Consider the following 7,973-nt stretch of genomic DNA (forward strand, 5'->3'; position numbering starts at 1 on the left):
TATAATTCCCTTGTACTTTGCGTTCTACATATATGAAGCTGTTTGGAATGTTTAGAGTGCATCTGGACTGTGATCCGTGTAATTCTTCTCCTCAGTCAGGCGTGAGCTGCAGTGCTGCTCTCTCGAGACACCATTACAGTTTAATGTGATCTCATGTTACGTTAAATGAGATCAAACGACTATTCGACAATGAAAATGTTTGTTGACAATTTTGTTTTGTCGACTTTGACGATAACATCGACTAATCATTTCAGCCCTATACTGTAATACAATATAATAGCTATACAGGTTGGCTGGGTTACAAAAGAAAACAAAAAAATAAAGTTACAATCATGATGATTAACGTAAATTGAAGTTAGCATTACTAGGTTAATTGGCATAACGTTACACTGCATACGGCTTCACTAGCTAGCTATCGTTAGCAGTCTGAGGTAAAGTTAATAGATTAAAAGCTGAAACTGACATCACTATTTTATTTATTTATTAGTTTATTTAACAGGGACAATGCAGAAATATTGCTACAACTTCAAGCATCCGATGCTCCACATACAGGCTTCAAGTCAAAGGCTAATTTGCAACCCCAGTCCCTGGTTAGGCTTTTTTAACAACAATAAAACAAATCACACTAAAAACTAAGCAAAAAGTACAAAATATAACAACAATAAAAGAAAGATGAGACTGTGCACGACCATCAGTGTTCACAAACCTGCTTTTGTTTGAACCACTTTTTTAGATTTGAAAAATATTCAGCCCCTTTTGCATTTTCAGTTCTGCAGGTAGGCTGTTCCAAAGCAGTGTACTTTCAAATGAAAATGTGGATTGTGCAAATTTAGTTTTTCTCCTCAGTACTGTGCAATTCTGATAAGTTGTACCTCTTGTAGTGATCCCCTTACTATTCTGTTTGTACCCTGCTTTATAGAATGGTTAGAGCAAGTTAAATGAGGCCCCGTTAGAAATTAGTTATTAGTTGTTTGTGAACAGCTGTCAAGTAACCCTGGCTGGGGGTGAAGAGCATCATGTATATGGGGAAGAATTGGGGGTGCTGTTTCTCACAATTCAATTTATTTCAAAGTTGCCTACTGCAGCTTTAAGAGCACAAAATGGTTTACAAGATCACAACACTTAGCCTCTTCATTTTGCTCTCAAAGTGCACCAGATGGAAATATTTAACTTTAAAATGTACAAAATTTTATTACAGGGGACCATGCCCCTGGACCCCCCTAGAGGGGCGGGGGTCCACCCCCCATAGTCTAACAAAATCCTGCGTGAAACACTACTTATGTTTACTTTTACAGCCAATAACAGAACATTTATGACACTTATGAAGCTGAAACATTATTCTTATCACTGTATTTGCTCCAGCTTGGAAAAAAAAATGGCAGACAGTGTGAAGATCACTCAGGGGAGGAAGGTGGAGTCCGTCACCAGTCGTGGGCGAGGCCTGCTCTAACGTGACGTCACTTTAGAGCAGAAACGAAAACTGTTCATTTTGACACACCGTTCTTGATTAATAGAAATATATGAAAGAGGAGTGGGAGGACTTTTAACATTGTAGGTTGGTTGTGTACACACACTGCCAACTCACATTTATGTACAAACATCACGTAAAAGTGAATTTTGCATAATAGGTCCCCTTTAAAACTTTTTATATTTCATGATTTCCATGAATTTTCCACTACTAAGATGTAAACCCAATTCAAGTTCTGCAAATTGCTGAGATTCTGGAACTGATTCTGGGCTATTGAGCACTGGCTGAGACTCCAGCTGATCTGAAGATTCGTAATCAAACTAACTCTGACCTCGATAAAGATCACATCACCATGCCCATCTTTGCTCTCTGCTGCTTGTGCCCTGGTCCCACATGATAGTGTGGCGATGGGCAGGAATGCAGGGGCATTAGTGGAAACAAAAGCGCCGACAGTGGTAATGATGACTTGGCTCATAAAAATCACATCAGTCCGTGCATTAGGACAATAGTGGCTTCACTGACAACAACAGAGGGAAGAGTATGTGGGGATTTAGACCGTCAGCACTCTGGGGGGGCCACGGTCACATTCCTCTCATCTCACCCAACACTGATGAATCCATCCATTTATCAACCCAGCAAACACATCCTTCCAGCCAATGATTCATCAGTAAATTTGAGCAGATCCGTCTGCCCATCTGTCAGTTATATGAATCAATCCATGCATTGATCCTTTGCTCATTCACCCACCAGATTAGGGCTGGGTATTGATACAGATTTCCTGATTCCATTTGATGCCGATCCACAAGCCCTTGATTTGATATCCATTCATATGGGTACATTTCTGTTACAATTAGAGATGCACAGATCAACCGGCTAGGGACCGGAATTAGCCGATTTTCCACATGCTCGGCCGGACCGGTGACCGGCTGGTCAGCCTCACGTCTTTCCGATTCCAAGCCGGTCCGTTTTGTTGCCAGCGGCGCAGGCAATAACGTCACAGCCGCACGTAAACATGTCATTGGCATGGAAGATCATCACTGTGAAGAATACATAAAGTTTGAAATGTGTAATAATTGTAAGGCCAAAATAAACCGTGGGGGAACCAACACAATAACTTTCGGAACAACAAACCTAATTAGACATTTAAAACACCATCACCCAGCTGAAAATGCCCATTTTAAAAAATAAGCTAAAAAGGGAAAGCGGCTAAAGCTAGCCAGAGCTCAGAGCCAGTCACAAGTCAGCAGCCTCTCCTATCATTCCTTGGAATGAGCAGCGAAAAGACCAAAGCAATTACGAGGAATATTATGGAATTCATGGCCCTGGATGACCAGCTGTTCTCCATAGTTGAGGACAGAGGGTTCAGAAATCTGATAAATTTCCTCAATACAGAGTAGGAGGTACTTTCCGACGTCGCGTTGCCAGAGTTGTTTAATCTCATGTCATGTCACACACGCAGCCTGTTATCTGTCAACATTTGGGTACACAAATGCAGGAGAGGGGAAGTGGGGTGCTGGATGGCAGAGGCAGGCTAAATACTATACAAATTGTGCCGTTGTGATTTAATGTGCTGAGTAACATAATATTTCCCACCGTGTCCGATATTAAAATCAGTGTGACACACATTGCAAAAGGCGTGGGCATTGTCGATATGGCTTCGGGATATAAAATGTAATTCTTCCATCCAGCTGTTGTTAAATGTACATGTATATTTTGTTTTTTTCACCGGAGCACCAGCTGAGTCTTCTCCTCCCATCTACCAGTGATGATTGATTTAACATCCCACGTCTACTACCTGTGCAGATATCAACAGCGCAAATGGGTTGTAGGTTACCAGGTTGAGGCTGCAAATGATTTGTAATTTGTATGATGTGTCGATTGTGTGAGTAGGATGCATTTCTTTCAAGATCTGGCAACTGGACCACCTTGTAGGGTTGTGCCGATGGACGATGGCTGACCAACATCACGATGTAGAGCCACCATCGTGATGCCATGCCACGCCCCCTTTTGCGAGTCTTGCTAGTGTGACTCACTAATTCTAGTCTCTTCTATAGTTAACCTAAAAACTTTGCAGGGATTGCTCTGTAAATTAAATTGAGAATATAACTAATGCATATATGCTATTTTAAATACTGTAGTATATGCCAGAGACGTGACGTGTTAGTCTGTGAAAATACCGTGTCAGGTAGATTACACAAATATTGATATTGACATTGTTAGCTTCTTGTCTTTTTTTTACATGTCTTACACTGTACATTTAGATTAAAATATTTTATGTTGTAGGCTACAAGAAAATAGCCTTTATTAATGAATTATTAGTAGTTGTAGTGTCTCAGAAAATCTTGCTCATTGTCACATAGCTCTTACTGAAGCGGCAGTTTAAGATAAACCCAGACCAGCGAACGTCAAATAACTTTTGTCTGGTTAATACTTTTAAAGAAAAATTTCCTTGGCCATAAATCCATAATGTCAAATCAAATGAAAGAAACAAGGTGAATATGAATAACACACATTTATTGAAACATAGAACAACAAAGAACAAGAAAACGGGACCGAAACTCGGCATTAACATTTCACTTATAATTAGCAGCACAATTAACTTCAGCACAGGCTACAAAATAAATTATGTTATTGAAATATTGTAAAGTGGTCATATGAACTACACAAATGAACGTTTAAAAAATAATATGCAAAATCGCTCCGCAACGGATGGCTAAAAATGCGTAAAGAAGTCTTAATATCTTTCACCATATAGACCATGTTTAAATTTCAATGTTTCTGGCCAGAAATACCAACATATTCACTTTATCTGGTTTTAATAAGCTGCGGATTGGAGTAACTACACTACCCGCTGTGCTGAAGACCCACTCTGATGGAGTACTGGTAGCACATATGCACAGATATTTCCGTGCTAATCTTGCCATGAACGGAAACCTTTTGTCGTTCGTTTTCCACCAAGTCAGCGGGTCCTCTTCCCCATCAATGGCCATTTCCTGCAGGTACATGGTCATTTCTGCATCGACCTTTTGCTCATCAGTGAGTAAAATAACGAAATTATAGTTTTTAAGTGGAAAATAGTATTAATGTAAAGAGATATATTAAAATAAAAAGTGCACAACTCTTCTTAAGTGAAAGCTAAAAAAAAAAATGCTTCACGTGTCGTGCAACCTACTGATAAAGCGCCGACGAGTCATTAGTTGGGTTAGTAAAATAACGAAATTATAATTTTTCATATAATTTTTGAAAATTATATGAAATTATATAATCCCCCCCACCCCCCCGACGATATCATCGTCCATTGCGATGTTTTACTGTCAACATCGTCAACTGCCAATTTAGGGGACATCGCCCAACCCTACCACCTTGGAATAATATATTGATGCGATTATTCATATAAAGTGGTTTGGGCCATAAAAATTACGGGAGTTTTCTTGGGAGAAATAACAAAACGGGAGTGTTGACGGGTATGGTTACAAGCCGTTCCCGAAGCAGTGCTCAGTAATACAACTGATATTTGGACATCTAACGTAAGTAGAGCGTATTGGACACTTCAGTTTTTCAGATCTGTGGAATTGTTTTGTTAGATGAGTAATAAAGAGAAAAAGGTCCATTTATAAAAATAGTGGAAAATGACATCTGTTATATAAAGCAACTCATTTGCAGTTAATTGTTATTTCTACCGCTTTCCAGTCACAGAGCACTTTATTTTGAGAGTTGTTTAAGTGAGAGAAGATCCTGTAACTTAGTGCAGTTTGGGGGAAATTGTAATGTTTAATAATTTATTTTCTTATGAAAATAAAATTTTGCATTGAAGAAAGGTAGATTTTGTTTGTATATGTGGTCAATAATAGTTCTTAGAAAGAAAATCGGTATCGGCAGGTCACACTTGTGGAATCGGCCAAGAAAATTGCAATCGGTGCATCTCTAGTTACAATGTTCATTTAGCTTACATATTAAATAAATTTTCTCTCAGCTAATGCTCTTAACCTTTTCGCATGGAAGTTTCCCCTGTACTGATGGATCTCCCAGCGTGAGTTCATAGCAGCCATATATTCAACTGTTTCAACTATTTACAACTGAAATATACCCACATGAATCTATATCAAATCGGAATCAAGAGTTGTGAATCGGAATTGAAAAGTCTGTATCAATATTCCAGACTGCGAATGAGACCAAAAATAATTGATTGCGCCAATAATTAAAAATCTAGTCACCACTGGCGACAGTCGGGTTGTGTGCGTTCATATGCGGTTTCATCAGATATCATCTTGTGAGTTACTGAATATATTTTTAGAATGCGCACCAATATCTCTTGCACCGCTTTTCTGTTTCTGATGAGCTCACTTCACACACAAAACAACATACCAACGACCAAATTACTCTTCTGAACAGGATCTTTTTCATGAAAAACACGAAAAGAACTGAGGGTTTGAAGTTCAGGTTAGCAGTTTGAATCAGATTCACTTTCTCATTGAATCAGCAATCAGTGAGCTCACAATTAGGAGTGCAGGGATTTCAAAATAAGAGTGCCACGTGTATTTCGGGCTTCATTATAATTAACAGTCCCGTATTGTTTACCAATTCTTTTTCTTTTGGTAAGTAGCACAATAAACTGCACCTGGGATTTCATTCAATTTGCACTCTTGTAGTCTCTGTGTCTGGGGCTATCCGGTAAAGAAAGTCTAAGATATATTGGTTTTAAAATATTGCCTATCTACCACCCCTTGAGTCACGAGTTCAAATCCAGGGCATGCTGAGTGACTCCAGCCAGGTCTCCTAAGCAACCAAATTGGTACAAAAGCTATTTTACTGTTCTAACAATAAATAATATCCATTGAACATGGATTGGATCTGTTGATAGGACAACATTTTAAGAAAGCCACAATTAAAAGACAGACAAGATAATATATTATTATTATTATTATTATTATTATTATTATAATATGCATATTTGACTAGCTCTACTGTTCTGGATTTCATTTATTTTGGTAGGTTTATGTAAAAAAAATTACTATAAACTTTTCCATATCATTGTTGTCATGCTTAGGTTCGATATGCCAACAGTTATAATTTAGTTAATAATTGGCCGATAACTTGCTGTACCACTAATATGAAGCTTAGTAAGTTCTGCCCAAACATTTTTCAACAGAACTACCAAGATGAAAACTTCTTAGGCAGTACATACAGTAAACATGTCAAATGTGCTCAGATTTAGTGCTCAAGACAGCATGGAAACTATCAGTGCTTCAAACTGCCCATCCAGACAACATGAGGGCCTGTCCCACTGAATCAGGGGTGCAATAAACACAGATGGTCCACAACACCAACTCCAGACTGACCGCAGATGTGACTGTAATCCCCCTCCATCCATGCTGTGTTAATGTTTTCAAATCCTGTGTTCTCAACCTTTCATTCCATTTATACAACATGCAATGGAGACACTACCATGTCCTAGTTGATTCGATCATTAAACGCCCTAATCTGCCAAAGATAGCCGTCCACAACACTGACGTTAAAGTTGGTTGTTGAGAAGTACAATTAACCAAGGACATTAGGTTTGGTAAGTCCTAACCTTACACGAGAATTTGACAATGTTCTGGTTACACAGCTAGTGAGGCCATGCATTTGCCTCCCGTCCAGCGCCTCTGACAAATCAAAATAACACAGCAAGATGGCATGCATTCACTCAAGTTGGGAGCAAAATCACAATATATTGCATTGCGTTTAAGAACACCACATACCCTCACCTTGCACAGATATCACTCACATAATCGGTGTGTGGAACCGGAATGTTTGGGTGAAACGCTCTCATGATGGTATGGGCAGGAGTGAATGTGAGCGGTGTGGATTTACAGACACACGCCGAGACAAAAGGCGAGCAACATGGTCATCCTCACCAGACCCATGTGAGCTAACTGTACAAACGTGCCACACGTTACTACACAATATTCACATCCCCGGCCAAACACAATGTGTTGTACCTGGTCGCCATTATTAAATCGTGATGACCAAAGCGTAATCTTTAAATCATCATCCGTTAGAGATGAGCAGACTTACCGATGGCGTGGTTGTTTTCCAATTCAAACGAATCGGACCTCTCAACGTTTCTCTTGGACGAAGACAAAGCAGAATGATTTCGCTCAGATCATATAGGTGTTTCTCTTTTCTCTCGTTAAAATCCCGATAGATATGTTCTGTTAGATCCGCATCCTTAAGTGTGTTTTCCTGCCAAACCAGCGCGGGCGGTTATGAAACATAAAGCCCTCGCGTGACGGTGAGCTCAGGTAACCAATTTCAAACCGTTACTTCAGTTTTCTTCGTCTTTTTGAATAGAACATTGGTGTCAACGCGACCTCCTCAGTGTCTCTCGTCGCACAACATCCGTCCCTCGAGTCTTTCTTTAGTCTGCCTAACAGACGAAATCTTTGAATGATCGAGAGCTGGGGGTTCTACTCAAGCGCGAGCGTGCACAGTCGCATCATCGCTCGTGCACACATCTCGAGCG

The 7,973-nt window shown here is 39.6% G+C and overlaps 1 protein-coding gene across 1 annotated transcript in view; it reads right to left on the reverse strand.

Annotated features, from left to right (window-relative positions):
* The window catches only part of LOC127623875 (spectrin beta chain, non-erythrocytic 1-like), a 122,602-nt gene extending 114,930 nt beyond the window's left edge, over window positions 1-7,672 (reverse strand). The window contains exon 1 of the mRNA XM_052098458.1: window positions 7,526-7,672. The gene's annotated coding sequence lies outside the window, so the exon portion shown is untranslated. The remainder of the gene's footprint in view (window positions 1-7,525) is intronic.
* Window positions 7,673-7,973: the final 301 nt, after the last annotated feature.

The sequence above is a fragment of the Xyrauchen texanus genome, chromosome 3, assembly GCF_025860055.1.
Source record: "Xyrauchen texanus isolate HMW12.3.18 chromosome 3, RBS_HiC_50CHRs, whole genome shotgun sequence".
Classification (NCBI taxonomy): domain Eukaryota; kingdom Metazoa; phylum Chordata; class Actinopteri; order Cypriniformes; family Catostomidae; genus Xyrauchen; species Xyrauchen texanus.